A 13,333-nucleotide genomic window follows, 5' to 3' on the forward strand; every position below is an offset into this window, starting at 1 on the left:
TCCTTTTGAAGCTTCCAGTCTGTTATTCGAACTCAATCAGCATGACAAAGTGATCTCCAGCCTTGTCCTCGTCAACACTCACATCTGTGTTAACGAGAGAATCACTGACATGATGTCAGCTGGTCTTTTTGTGGCAGGGCTGAAATGCAGTGGAAATGTTTTTTTTTGGGATTCAGGTCATTTGCATAGCAAAGAGGGACTTTGCAATTAATTGCAATTCATCTGATCACTCTTCATAACATTCTGGAGTATATGCAAATTGCCATCATACAAACTGAGGCAGCAGACTTTGTGAAAATTTATATATTGTCAATCTTAAAACTTTTGGCCATGAATGTATGTGAAAAATAAAATTTGATTTGATTTGACTGTTGGAGCAAGGAACACAAGCATTTCGCTACACCCGCAATAACATCAGCTAAATATGTGTATGTGACTAATCAAATTTGATTTGATTTGGGTGCATGGTATTGTTGTTGCTGGCTCATTAACATAGTATGACGCATGCCTTGTAAGAGGCTATATTTGTTGCACCTGTGAATGAGAATGCTGTACCAATTTAACTCCTATGTAGTTACAGTGCCCCATCAATTTAAAATGAATGGGGACAGATTGGAGTGGCAGCACGTCTTAAACCGGACCCTTCTCCCACCTTCACCACTTCCATCACTCTTTATCCCATCACCCAGTCAGTACAGGGGGCCACCAGGCAGTCCGTGGGGAGGTGGGTCAAGACTCATGGACAGCCAAGAACCACCCAACAACACCAATGACCCGCTGAAGAACCTCATTCACATCCGCAACGGAATGATCAACCCTGGACCCGGCCCCTCACCCAATAACCCATTATTATGACCCTGAAAATATCCCCAGAAGACAGACCACAGAAAGACGGAACTTGGAGAACAGTCCATGACTGCCTCCCCTTCACACCTCTCCATAGACGACACAAGGTATGTACAGAGAACTGCACCAAGGACGCACTCATTGAACATACTTACCAACTTTTTTGTGAGTGTTCTGTGGCCAGGCAGGTCTAGGCCATGTTTGTTCTCTCTGTCCTCCAGCCTTCAGCCTTCCTGCCACATTACTGCTTCTCGAGCACCAGACCCAGTCCCAGTCCCAGCACCAGAACACCAGGCGAGGCACGGAGGAGGGACCAAACATCAGACCCTCGCCTGGAGAGAGCAGGCAACAGGGGAGTGCCACTACTGACCTCTGGGTCTAGGGCTTTCTTGTGTGTCTGCTTGCTTCTCAGGTTGTCCTTCATATAGGTAGGGGTAAAGTGACTAGGTTACAGGGTAGATAAAAGACAGTAGCAGCAGTGTATGTGTTGAGAGTGGAAGTGTGTGTGTGGCAAATGTGGGCCTGTGTGAAGTGTTGTGTGTGTGTGTGTGTGTGTGTGTGTGTGTGTGTGTGTGTGTGTGTGTGTGTGTGTGTGTGTGTGTGTGTGTGTGTGTGTGTGTGTGAGTCCAGTGTTCATAGCCATGGTTATCAACAGAAGTGGAACGTAAATCACAGAAAATAGATGTTGTGGTGGCAGCTGCAGAGAAGTACTTGAAATTCTGAGATTTTACTGCTAAAGTGTTACAGGGGGTGTTGAATGGTAGTGTTCTGTTCTCCCAGGCCGTATGCATGGTGTAGTATTAGATAGGGTTAAAATAGTGGAATGTTTATTTTTAATTTTTATGGGAGTTAATAGTTGGCAGGGTAATTTTTTCCTTTTCCATTTCCCCTTTTGGTATCACCAAGTATAGTGGATTGTACAGTAGGTGGTGGCGTGCACCACCATAATACCATAGTAGAAGAAGAAGAAGAAGAAGAAGAAATCATCATATCCTCCCTCTGGCTGGATTTCGGTAGGAATTACTAATCGCTTCACAAATCAATGTATTGTGACTTGCTGGTCTGCTGTGGCCCATGAGCCAGGTCTTTCAGATGACAATATATATATTTTTTTACCTTTATTTAACTAGGTAAGTCAGTTAAGAACAAAATCTTATTTTCAGTGAAGGCCTAGGAACAGTGGGTTAACTGCCTTGTTCAGAACGACAGATTTGACCTTGTCAGATTAGGGATTTGATCTTGCAACCTTTACGGTTACAAGTCCAACGCTCTAACCACTAGGTTACCTGCTGCCAACCGTGTCAAGGATAACTAGGCCATAACTGAAGGCGTTATGAAATCTATAGTATGTGGTCATAAAATGTTTACTTCTAAATTATATACATTTCCAAAGGCAGTCACTTGGTGAATGCTTCAGGACTACAAGTGATTGAATGCAACAATCATGTCTCTGTCACTAACAAACACATTCATGGGTGGGTATCTCACATTAACTCAAAAGGCATGCTGATTAATATGCAAATAAGGCTTTACACCCTACGGTGTTAAAACAACAACCCCAGTGTTTAGTGTTTAAAACCTAAATGCCTTGTGTTGAATAAACGTGTTAATGTGTTTAAAAAGTGTAACAGCAAATAAACATGTCCTAGTGTCAATAATCTAAACACTGTGACATGTTTTCATTGAAACGTTCAATACCTTAACGTGCTTGACAAGTGTTACAGAAAAGTGCTTAGTTATGTGTTCAGATCCTAAACACTTGGTTTTACAGTGTTAGTGCTCAGAGACATATCTGAACTTTCCTACTCCTCCCTGTGGTTCTTATCCTCCACACATGTCAAAACCTGAATGTCTGTGGTGGTAGGAGCCAGTCAGAGTCTTCTCTGGACTGTTCTCTGCAGCAGGTTGTGTGTGTGCAAATATTTCAGTACAGGAGCTATTCTCTTTGAAGCTTTGCCTCTGTTTGCAAGTATCAGGGAAAAATAGGGATCATTTTTTAAATAATAATGTATCATTTTTTTGTTTTTGCTCAATCTGATTGGGTGGGCCTTGCAGGGCCTTGCTCCCCTAAGGAGGCTGGGGCTGAAAGAGCTGTTCCTGAAAGCGCTTTTCCTTTCCCCTCCGTTACTTTTTTCTTTGAGTCTTATCAGTGATGCTCTTCTTCAACACATTAAGTGTGTATAGATCTGCCTCTGATGGTTTGGTCTATGAGGTTAGAGGGGAGTCACATGATGACATACATAGAAAAAAAGGTTTGCATCACCATGGATGGGGACAGATACAGGGGCTTCTTTTTTCAACTTCTAATACATTGATAACTGGTAAGCGCTACAGTACATACAGTGTACATTGCTGTGTAGTTAAGCGCTTCTATTCCTCCATCGTTTCCAAGTTTATTACAACAATCAATCCACCATTACTGCTCTGCAATCACAGACTTGTGTTGGCACACTCAATCACAGAAATGTTTGTGAGTCATACAACTATTTTCATACAACTCTTTTCACATCTGTCTGGGGAACACTAGCTTGGTAGGTTTTGTGTCTCCCCCTCCTGTCCAGTCTGTCAGGGGATTTGGTTAAATCTGTCACTATGATCTCCCCTCTGACTTTAGATGCAATGCTGTTAATAACATCCCTTCAGAAAGTAGAGCCCAGGAACATTCACTGCCACGACTGTCTCTTCTCTCCCCTCCCTCTCTCCTGTCTCCCTCTCCTCTCCTCTCTTCTCCTTGTTCTATTCTCTTCTCTATTCTTCTCCTCTTCTCGCCTCTTCTCCTTCCAATCAAAGGTGTACTGTCAAGTTGTACCTTTCCCACCATTCACTAAGAGTAAGAGCTGGTAAAGTTCCCTCCTACATTACTTTGATTTTAATTTAATATATTCAATCTGGGGTGGAATGTGAAGCGTTCCCACTGCCAATGTGATAGTTAAGAATGAAACATTTCCACTTTTTGAAAGTGTTTTTTTTAATCACCTAATGGAATAGCCAAATAGTATCCAAACTACCGTATGACAAACACTAAGAAATATTTAGAGAAAATAGGAAATATATAGTTTACAGAACACCGCACAGTGGTGAATGTACAATAGCTTACAATACTTTACACAATTATATCCAAGGACAATGAAGAGTATGAAAGGTTAATTTTGTTTCACTTCTGTATCGTTTGTGTTGGTGGTGGTTGAGATTCCAAGGAAAACATGAGAGGAGAAATGTATTCCTTTGCTTACATACTCTTATTTAATGTATGTCAAAGCATTGATGTGTTTCTCTCTCTGTGGTCTAGGCGAATATATCAAATGGTTGTCCTTTGAGAAAAGATGGTTGGACTCTGTAAAAGATAAGAAACAAATGTAAAATCAACCTTTTGAAAAGTACGAAAATGAATCCACATTCTTATAACTGCTACTAGAGGCGTGATGGACATTAAGTGGTGTGAGTCGAGTGAAAAGTAGACAGCTTGCCTTTACATTAGATGGGAATGACATTGTACTCTGTCTTTAGTTCAGATGGAATAAATAATAGCATGTGGGTGGAATTTCATCTCAGAGAAAGAACACAATTTAAACACATTTTCACTTGTCTGTCAAGGTCTGTCAAGCTTTTTTTCGGATATAAATCACAGCATGTACCCAATAAATTGTTCCTTTCTTCGTTTCAAGGTGGAAAACATACCATGGATAGAAGGGGAAATAGAGGGACAGTTCTACACATTATGCATTTACAATTGTTACTGAGTTGGCTATCCTGACAAAATAAAGACGAACCTAATTTAATTCAACTTCTTTTTATTTTTCTTAGGTTCCCCATTAGCACTTGAAAAAGCAGCACCTATTCTTCCTGGGGTTCACACAAAACATAGAACATAACAAAATACAGAACACTAATGGAAAAGAACTTACATGTCCACATGCGAATGCACATGCCACACATTGCGATGACCTGGGAGATGTGTAGTGCACGGCCACACTCAGGACTCATGATACAGTTCCTGGTCCTGATGCAGCACTTCTTACAGCCGTTCTCTCCTGAGTCAGAGCCTGAGTGGTGTTTGTCTGAGTCTGTGTTGGGTTGTCTCTTCTCTGGTTGGGACTGTGTGGTGTCTGGGTGCTTCTCTTGCCAATCAAAGTCACTGGCTCCTTTTCCCATGATGAACAGAATGCAGAGGCTCACTGAAGGATGAGCAAAAAGAAAGAATGTGACCTACCCGTACTCTCTGAAAAGAGAAAGACTTCCAAGCGTTACTGGGTATGACATTGTGTTATATACAGTAGGTGACTTAAATGATCATTGTCATACTGGTGAACAAATGAGAGCCTTGTCTAAAAAGACCACAGGAGCCACGTCATAACACTGCCATATGTGTTTTTATGAGTTTACAATGAGCAGCTAAATACATTGTTTTATACAGTATGACTCAACTTCTGGTCGTTGCATCCAGTTGACTGTTTTGCAACCATGTTCCCTCACACCGTTGATTTGCATACTTAATACACCAGTGACATTCCTGACTAAGTCACTAAACCAGATGTGCAACTATTATGTCATTGGAAGGAATTCTTGTGAGTGCTGGCATTTCTTTGTTTAAGTTACTATGCCTCAGGGTATGAGACAGGAGGAGCAGGATGTGGAGGTGACGACAACAGAACACACTGAAGAACAACAACAACAATTTTTAACTGGGAGGGTTTCGCACAGAGATGATTACAACGTATACACCTAACACAATACATAATTTCGTCCCATATATCAAGTCTTTAGGAATGCATATAGGGGGTCTAAGGTAATGTGTTACCTATAAATATGTTAATCCAAAGATCCAAAAAACTCTCACACTGAAACTCCAAAATAAAGAGTACCATCAACCATCAACACCTTATCTTCTTATGTCCCATTGTTCAAGATCCATTTGACAGATTGACAATACTTCTTAAATGTAATGAATACATCCTCCTTGTTTTAACTATTGGAAGCAATTCCTTTCCGCTGGTTTTATCAGACATTACAGTTTTTTTTAATTGCTAACATGCATTGGTCAAAACTGAAGTCACATTGTCAAAACTCTTCACACAGTCAACGAAACAGAAGTGTATGTGGACCAAACTGTGAACAATTTTTCATTGCTTTCACACAAAATGCATTCAATGACCACGTTCTCCGAACTCTTTTCTCATTCATTGTCCACCACCTGAAAAAGGATATATTTGCAGCACATTTTCAAATGCTAACACACTGTTTCCAAAATGGTTAAAAACACATTCAATACAGAATGATAGAAAATGTCATGCATTTCTGCAGTAACCAGATTGAAACATATAGAAAATCCAGCAGAATAATTAATCATTCCTAACACAGCTGATTGCAATTTCAGCTGAAAGCCTACCCAAGTGTCCTGTTTTTAGTCTCGTTACCAAACAGACGATAGAGGACGTCTTCGGAATGATTTAGTTTGGAAACATGGATCAAGGAAGACAGGTTGCTGGGGAAAGAAGAGTGTCAGGGAGAGGGAGAATGCGTGGAGGACAAAGGAGAGGAAGACCAAGAGCGGTGGTCTCTGATGAGATAAGGGCCACAATTATTGACCATGTTGTAAACCATGGTCTCTCTTTGAGAGAGGCCGGTTTAAGGGTGCAACCAAATCTGCAGCGTTCAACAGTTGCATCAATAGTACAAATTTTCCGTCAAAACAACAGGTGAGATGTGCATCCTTCAATGATAATTGAATTACATATTACAGTAAAATACAGCATGTTCACATTTTTACATGTACTGACATTTTGAAATATATTGATTGTTTTGTGTTTTTCAGTAGGATCCAAAGGTTGCCTCCCACAGGAGGGAGAGGCAGAATATTATCAGATATGCAGGAAATTGCCATTGATGACATGATAATTGGCAATAATGCAATAAAACTGCGGGAAATTCGGGACAGAGTGCTGGCAGACATCACTTCTGGGAATGTGAATACGGTCAGCACAACGACAATTGCCAGAGTCCTAGAGAAACATAAAATAAGGATGAAGCAGTTGTACAGTGTACTCTTTGAGAGAAACGGTGAACGTGTGAAAGAACTCCAGTATCAATATGTCCAGGTCAGATGTCTGTTCAATAACCAAACCAGGGATTGTGACCAAATAACCCCTAATACTAGCCTGTTCAACCTCTCTTTCGTATCGTCTGAGATCCCCAAAGATTGGAAAGCTGCCACGGTCATCAGACACTAGACCCAAACTCTTAAAGACCTATATTCATCCTGCCCTACCTTTCTAAAATCTTCGAAAGCCAAGTTGACAGATCACCGACCATTTCAAATCCCACCGTACCTTCTCTGTTTCCGAGCTGGTCACGGGTGTACCTCAGCCACTCTCAAGGTCCTAAACGATATCGTAATCGCCATCGATAAAAGACAGTACTGTGTTGCCGTCTTCATCGACCTGGCCAAGGCTTTTGACTCCGTCAATCACCGCAATCTTATCGGCAGACTCAACAGCCTTGGTTTCTCAAATGACTGCCTCGCCTGGTTCACCAACTACTTCTCAGATAGGGTTTGTGTGTCAAATCGGAGGGCCGGTTGTCCGCACCTCTGGCAGTCTCTTTTGGGGTGCCACAGGGTTCAATTCTCGGGTCGACTCTCTTCTCTGTATACATCAATGATGTCGCTCTTACTGCTGGTGATTCTCTGATCAACCTCTACGCAGACAACACCATTCTGTATACATCTGGCCCTTCTTTGGACACTGTGTTAACTAATCTCCAAATGAGCTTCAATGCCATAAAAACACTCCTTCCATGGCCTCCAACTGCTTTTAAATGCTAGTAAAACTAAATGCATGCTCTTCAACCGATTGCTGCCTGCCCGACTAGCATCACTACTCTGGACGGTTCTGACTTAGAATATGTGGACAACTACAAATACCTATTTGTCTGGTTAGACTGTAAACTCTCCTTCCAGACTCATATTAAGCATCTCCAATCCAAAATTAAATCTGGATTCGGCTTCCTATTTCACAACAAAGCGTCCTTCACTCATGCTGCCAAACATACCCTCATATAACTGACTATCCTACCGATCCTTGACTTCGGGGATGTCATTTACAAAATAGCCTCCAACATTCTACTCAGTAAATTGGATGTAGTCTATCACAGTGCCATCCGTTTTGTCACCAAAGCCCCTTATACCACCCACCGCTGCGACCTGTATGCTCTCATTGGCTGGCCCTCGCTACATATTCGTCGCCAAACCCACTGGCTCCAGGTCATCTAAGTCTTTGCTAGGTAAAGCCCCACCTTATCTTAGCTCACTGGTCACCATAGCAACACCCACCCATTAGCATGCGCTCCAGCAGGTATATTTCACTGATCATCTGCAAAGCCAACACCTCCTTTGGCCGCCTTTCCTTCCAGTTCTCTGCTGCCAATGACTGGAACTAATTGCAAAAATCACTGAAGCTGGAAACTTATATCTCCCTCTCTAGCTTAAAGCATCAGCTGTCAGAGCAGCTTACTGATCACTGTACCTGTACACAACCCATCTGTAAATAGCCCACCCAACTACCTCATCCCCATATTGTAATTTTTATTTTATTTTTTTGCTCTTTTGCACCCCAGTATCTCTACTCGCACATCATCTGCACATCATCATCTGCACATCTATCACTGCAGTGTTAATGCTAAATTGTATTTTCACCTCTATGGCCTATTTATTGCCTTACATCCCTAATCTTACCTCATTTGCACACACTGTATATAGATTTTTATATTGTGTTACTGACTGTACGTTTGTTTATCCCATGTGTAACTCTGTGTTTTTTTTGGTCGCACTGCTTTGCTTTATCTTGACCAGGTCGCAGTTGTAAATGAGAACTGGTTCTCAAATGGCCTACCTGGTTAAATAAAGGTGAAATAAAAAACAGGGTGCATACACAGCTATGCATAATGTAAGTGCTGTAAAACTGTGGATTTACTGTATTTTAGAAAGTAATGGAGATGGAAGCCAGGCAAACTGCACATACATTCATCTTTGTGGATGAAGCTGGATTCAACCTAGCACAAACACACCGCGGGGAAGAAATGTGATTAGATAGAGGGCATCCGTGGATATCCCAGGCCAGAGAGGAGCTAACATCACAATGGGTGCAGCACTGTCCAACGATGGTTTGCTGTTACACAAACCACTCATTGGCCCCTACAATACAGAAGCTCATTTCTTTTCTGGATGACCTACATAATCGACTTGTGCCAGCAGAGGAGAGAGGGGCAATAAACTCCCCTACCTTCGTTGTTGTGTGGGATAATGTGGGATTCCACCACTCTGCTGCAGTCACAGACTGGTTTGCTGCACATCCCAGGATGTCAGTACTATTCCTGCCTCCATACTCCCCCTTCCTAAACCCCTTAGAATATTTTTTCCTTTGCGTGGAGGTGGAAGGTTTATGACCACCATCCACATGACCAGATGTCTTTACTGGATACCATGAATGTGGGGTGTGGAGACACTTCTCCTGAAGACTGTCAGGGTTGGATTAGACATTCCACAAGATACTTTTCAAGATGCATCGCCAGAGAAGACGTAAGATGTGATGTTGATGAGAACTTGTGGCCAAATGCAAGAGAAAGGGAGAACTAGAACCCTCACAGTACTGTACAGTATGAGTGATTATACAATATATGTTTTTTATTATTATTATTGCAGCCCTGGAATTTCAGGAATTTGTTTTTTGTGTGAACTTTTTATTTTTCACAAGTAAATTACTATATGCAAAGATATAGAGATAATAAAGGCTTTTGAAGCAAATTGCCGCATTTCTGGTTCATTCTTGTTACATATACTTTAGTACAGTCAAGAAAGTGAAAAGGTGTTATTCTTATTCTATAATGAAATACTGATTTTATGTGAAAAATCGTTCAAACTTCAAAGAGAAAAGTTCATCATTTATGTAATGCTCCCTGTTGTTAGTGTTTTTTAGGTCAGTGTGTTATGAGTGACAATGTCTGCTTTCTGAGGGAGAATTGTTGCCAGTGTTGTGGTCGACCGAGATTATTTTGAGACATGTATGAGATGTTTTGGTGGTTTGAATGAGTTTTGGAGGTGAGATTAACTGTTTGGCCAAGATGCATGTTGGTAATGCAGACTGTGAAGAGTTTTGAAAAAGTGGCTTCAGTATTGACCTATGCTTGTTAGCAATTGAAAAAAAACAAAGTGACAAACTTGATGCTAGAGTAACATCGTATCACCATCGCTTAGAGCTCTGCAATTCTTATCAATGACAGTAAATACGATGGCTTGCATCTGGCGAGGGACACTGGCATTTGGAGTGTACCTCTCCGTCTCCTCCCTCCCTCTTTAAATCTCATTGGTTTTTAATCATAAACAAAGAAATTCCATTATGGTCCTCAATTACAGTAGTATATGAGACATGGGTGAAAGGAAGAGAGAGAGAAGGGACAGAAGAGAGAAAAAGGTGTAATGTTCTTACCTTCTTGGTTTTGAAATCCTCTTCTCTCTTCAGTGTGTTCTATCCTTGTTGGAGCTTGGAGAGTGTATAAGGAAACTGGAGAGTAACAGCAGTGTGTGTGTGTGTCTGACTCACATTCACAAGACAGTTGTGTGATCGGGTTTTACCTGTTTGACTAAATGTTACCGCCTGACACCATTTGCATCAGAACTATCTTTATTATTTTGCTCTTGCGTTGACTGAACACTACTGAACAGAAAATACTGCATAGAACAATCCAGGGTCACAGCATGTTTTGGTGTTAAAATGAGTCTGAGTTTGTCATCATTCATATTTTTTTCTGGTTCTTTTTGACACAATGAAGAAGTCACAAATGAAAGTAGGCCTATTGTCTTATGCATACTCATTGCAAATGAATACATTTTACTGGAGCACAATTACGTCGTCTGTTTATAAAATCACATGTTTTTCTCCTTCGTACCATCTTGACAAAACAGTTCCAGAAGGACATTTAATCAGAGCAGACTCCGCAAAAGATAATCAAATCCAATGAAACAATTACATCATGATCATTCAATTATACATCATATTCCATTACAAGACAAACAATGATTAATCAAAGAGAGCACTTTATTGAAACAATTAAAACAAAACTATGAAACCCTATAGTTTATTCTGACAAAGTTAGTAAATGCAATGTCAACTTATCAGCTCTGTTACTCTTATTAAGAAGATGGTTACCAGGGAAGTCATAGAGATTGACATCCATTTTTCAAGTGAGCCAATTAGAAGAAAGCATACAGACAAAGGCGACCTGTCATTTAGGGCAGGTGGGGCAGGTGGGGCAGTTTTGAGCCCCACCTGTTTAGCAAAAATAAAGAAAGAAAGAAAGAAATATATATACAGTGCATTCGGAAAGTATTCAGGCCCTTTGAATTTTTCCACATTTTGTTACGTTACAGCCTTATTCTAAAATTGATTAAATCGTTTTTACCTCATCAATCTACACACAATACCCCATAATGACAAAGCAAAAACAGGTTTTTAGACATTTTTACAAAAAATTAAAAATGAAATATCACATTTACATAAGTATTCAGACCCTTTACACAGTACTTTGTTGAAGCACCTTTGGCAGCAGCGATTACAGCCTCAATTCTTCTAAGGTAAGCTTGGCACACCTGTATTGGGGATTCTCCCGTTCTTCTCTGCAGATCCTCTCAGCTCTGTCGGTTGGATGTGGAGTGTCACTGCACAGCTATTTTTAGGGCTCTCCAGAGATGTTTGATCAGGTTCAAGTTCGGGCTCTGGTTGGGCCGCTCAAGGACATTCAGAGACTTGTCCCAAAGCCACTCCTGCGTTATCTTGGCTGTGTACTTAGGGTCGTTATACTGTTGAAAGGTAAACCTCAGCCCCAGTCAGAGGTTTACTGAGGAGTGGCATCCGTCTGGCCACTCTACAATAAATGTCAGATTGGTGGAGTGCTCCAGAGATGGTTGTCCTTCTGGAAGAAGAGGAGTTCTGTCAGAGTGACATTTGGGTTCTTGGTCACCTCCCTGACCAAGGCCCTTCTTCCCCGATTGCTCAGTTTGGCCGGGCGGACAGCTCTAGGAAGAGTATTGGTGGTTCCAAACTTCTTACATTTAAGAATGATGGAGGCCACTGTGTTCTTGGGGATTTTAAATGCTGCGGGCATTTTTTGGTACCCTTCCCCAGATCTGTGCCTCGACACAATCCTGTCTCAGAGCTCTACGGACAATTCCTTCGACCTCATGGCTTGGTTTTTGCTCTGACATGCACTGTTAACCTTATATAGACAGGTGTGTGCCTTTTCTAATCATGTCCAATAAATTGAATTTACAACAGGTAGACTCCAATCAAGCTGTACAAACATCTCAAGGATGATCAATGGCAACAGGATGCACCTGAGCTCAACTTCAAATCTCATAGCAAAGGGTCTGAATACTTATGTAAAGAAGGTATTTCTGTTTTCTTTTAACTTAATAAATTTGCAAAAAAATCTAAAAACCTGTTTTCGCTTTGTCATTATGCGGTATTGTGTGTAGATTGATGAGGTTATTTTAGAATAAGGCTGTAACGTAACAAAATGTGGAAGAAGTCATAGGGTCTGAATACTTTTGAAATGCAGTGTATATACAGTACCAGTCAAAAGTTTGACACACCTACTCATTCCAGTGTTTTTCTTTATTTTAACTATTTTCTACATTGTATTATAATATTGAAGACATAAAAACTATGAAATAGCAGATATGTAATCATGTAGTAACCAAATAAGTGTTAAACTAAAATGGGCTATCTTCTATATACCAACCCTACCTTGTAACAACACATCTGATTGGCTCAAATGCATTAAGAAGGAAAGAAATTACACAAATTTACTTTTAACAAGGCACACCTGTTAATTGAAATGCATTCAAGCTGACTACCTCATGACGCTGGTTGAGAGAATGCCAAGAGTGTGCAAAGCTGTCATCAAGGCAAAGGATGGCTACCTTGAAGAATCTCAAATCCCAAATATATTTCGTTTTTTTAAACACTTTTTTGCTTACTACGTGATTCCATGTTTTTTTTCATAGTTTGTTGTTGCCTGTTTTGCATATTATTTTGTCATTAATACATGTCACATGTCAGTTTGCAAACAATTAAAAAAAATTTTTTTTGAGTTAATAAAGCCGCATACAAACATGGTCTATTTTTTGCTTTCTTGAGTAAGGCAGCTCCAAAATGCAGGAGTTTCAGCCTAGCTCAGAGCTTTCTGTGGTGGTGGGGCAGCCAGCAGAAAATACGGAGCGTAGGGGTTGGTAATGTTCTCTAGTTGTGTTGTCTGTAATTGGCTCAGTGTTCTGTCACTCATGGGGACACTACGTCACCACAAAATCTAATGGGAGAGCTCAAAAATTCAAGCCCCTTGGGTGCTGCCATAGAGTTAAATTACAAGTGCCCATCCAAGAAGGCTCAAGGTCATTGGCCACAGATAAAATTACGTCAAATCACGTTATATCTACCGT

The 13,333-nt window shown here is 40.8% G+C and overlaps 1 long non-coding RNA gene across 2 annotated transcripts; it reads right to left on the minus strand.

Moving 5' to 3' along the window:
- Positions 1-3,793: 3,793 nt before the first annotated feature.
- LOC115201432 (uncharacterized) lies at positions 3,794-10,428 on the minus strand. Of its 2 annotated transcripts, none has more exons than XR_003879742.1 (3): positions 10,326-10,428; positions 4,752-5,021; positions 3,794-4,180 (listed from the first exon to the last, which is right to left on the minus strand). It is a non-coding gene; the product is annotated as an uncharacterized LOC115201432 (long non-coding RNA). The 2 variants fall into 2 exon arrangements; XR_003879743.1 differs by having other exon boundaries at positions 4,752-5,065; positions 10,326-10,423.
- Positions 10,429-13,333: the final 2,905 nt, after the last annotated feature.

The sequence above is a fragment of the Salmo trutta genome, chromosome 10 (assembly GCF_901001165.1).
Source record: "Salmo trutta chromosome 10, fSalTru1.1, whole genome shotgun sequence".
Lineage (NCBI taxonomy): Eukaryota > Metazoa > Chordata > Actinopteri > Salmoniformes > Salmonidae > Salmo > Salmo trutta.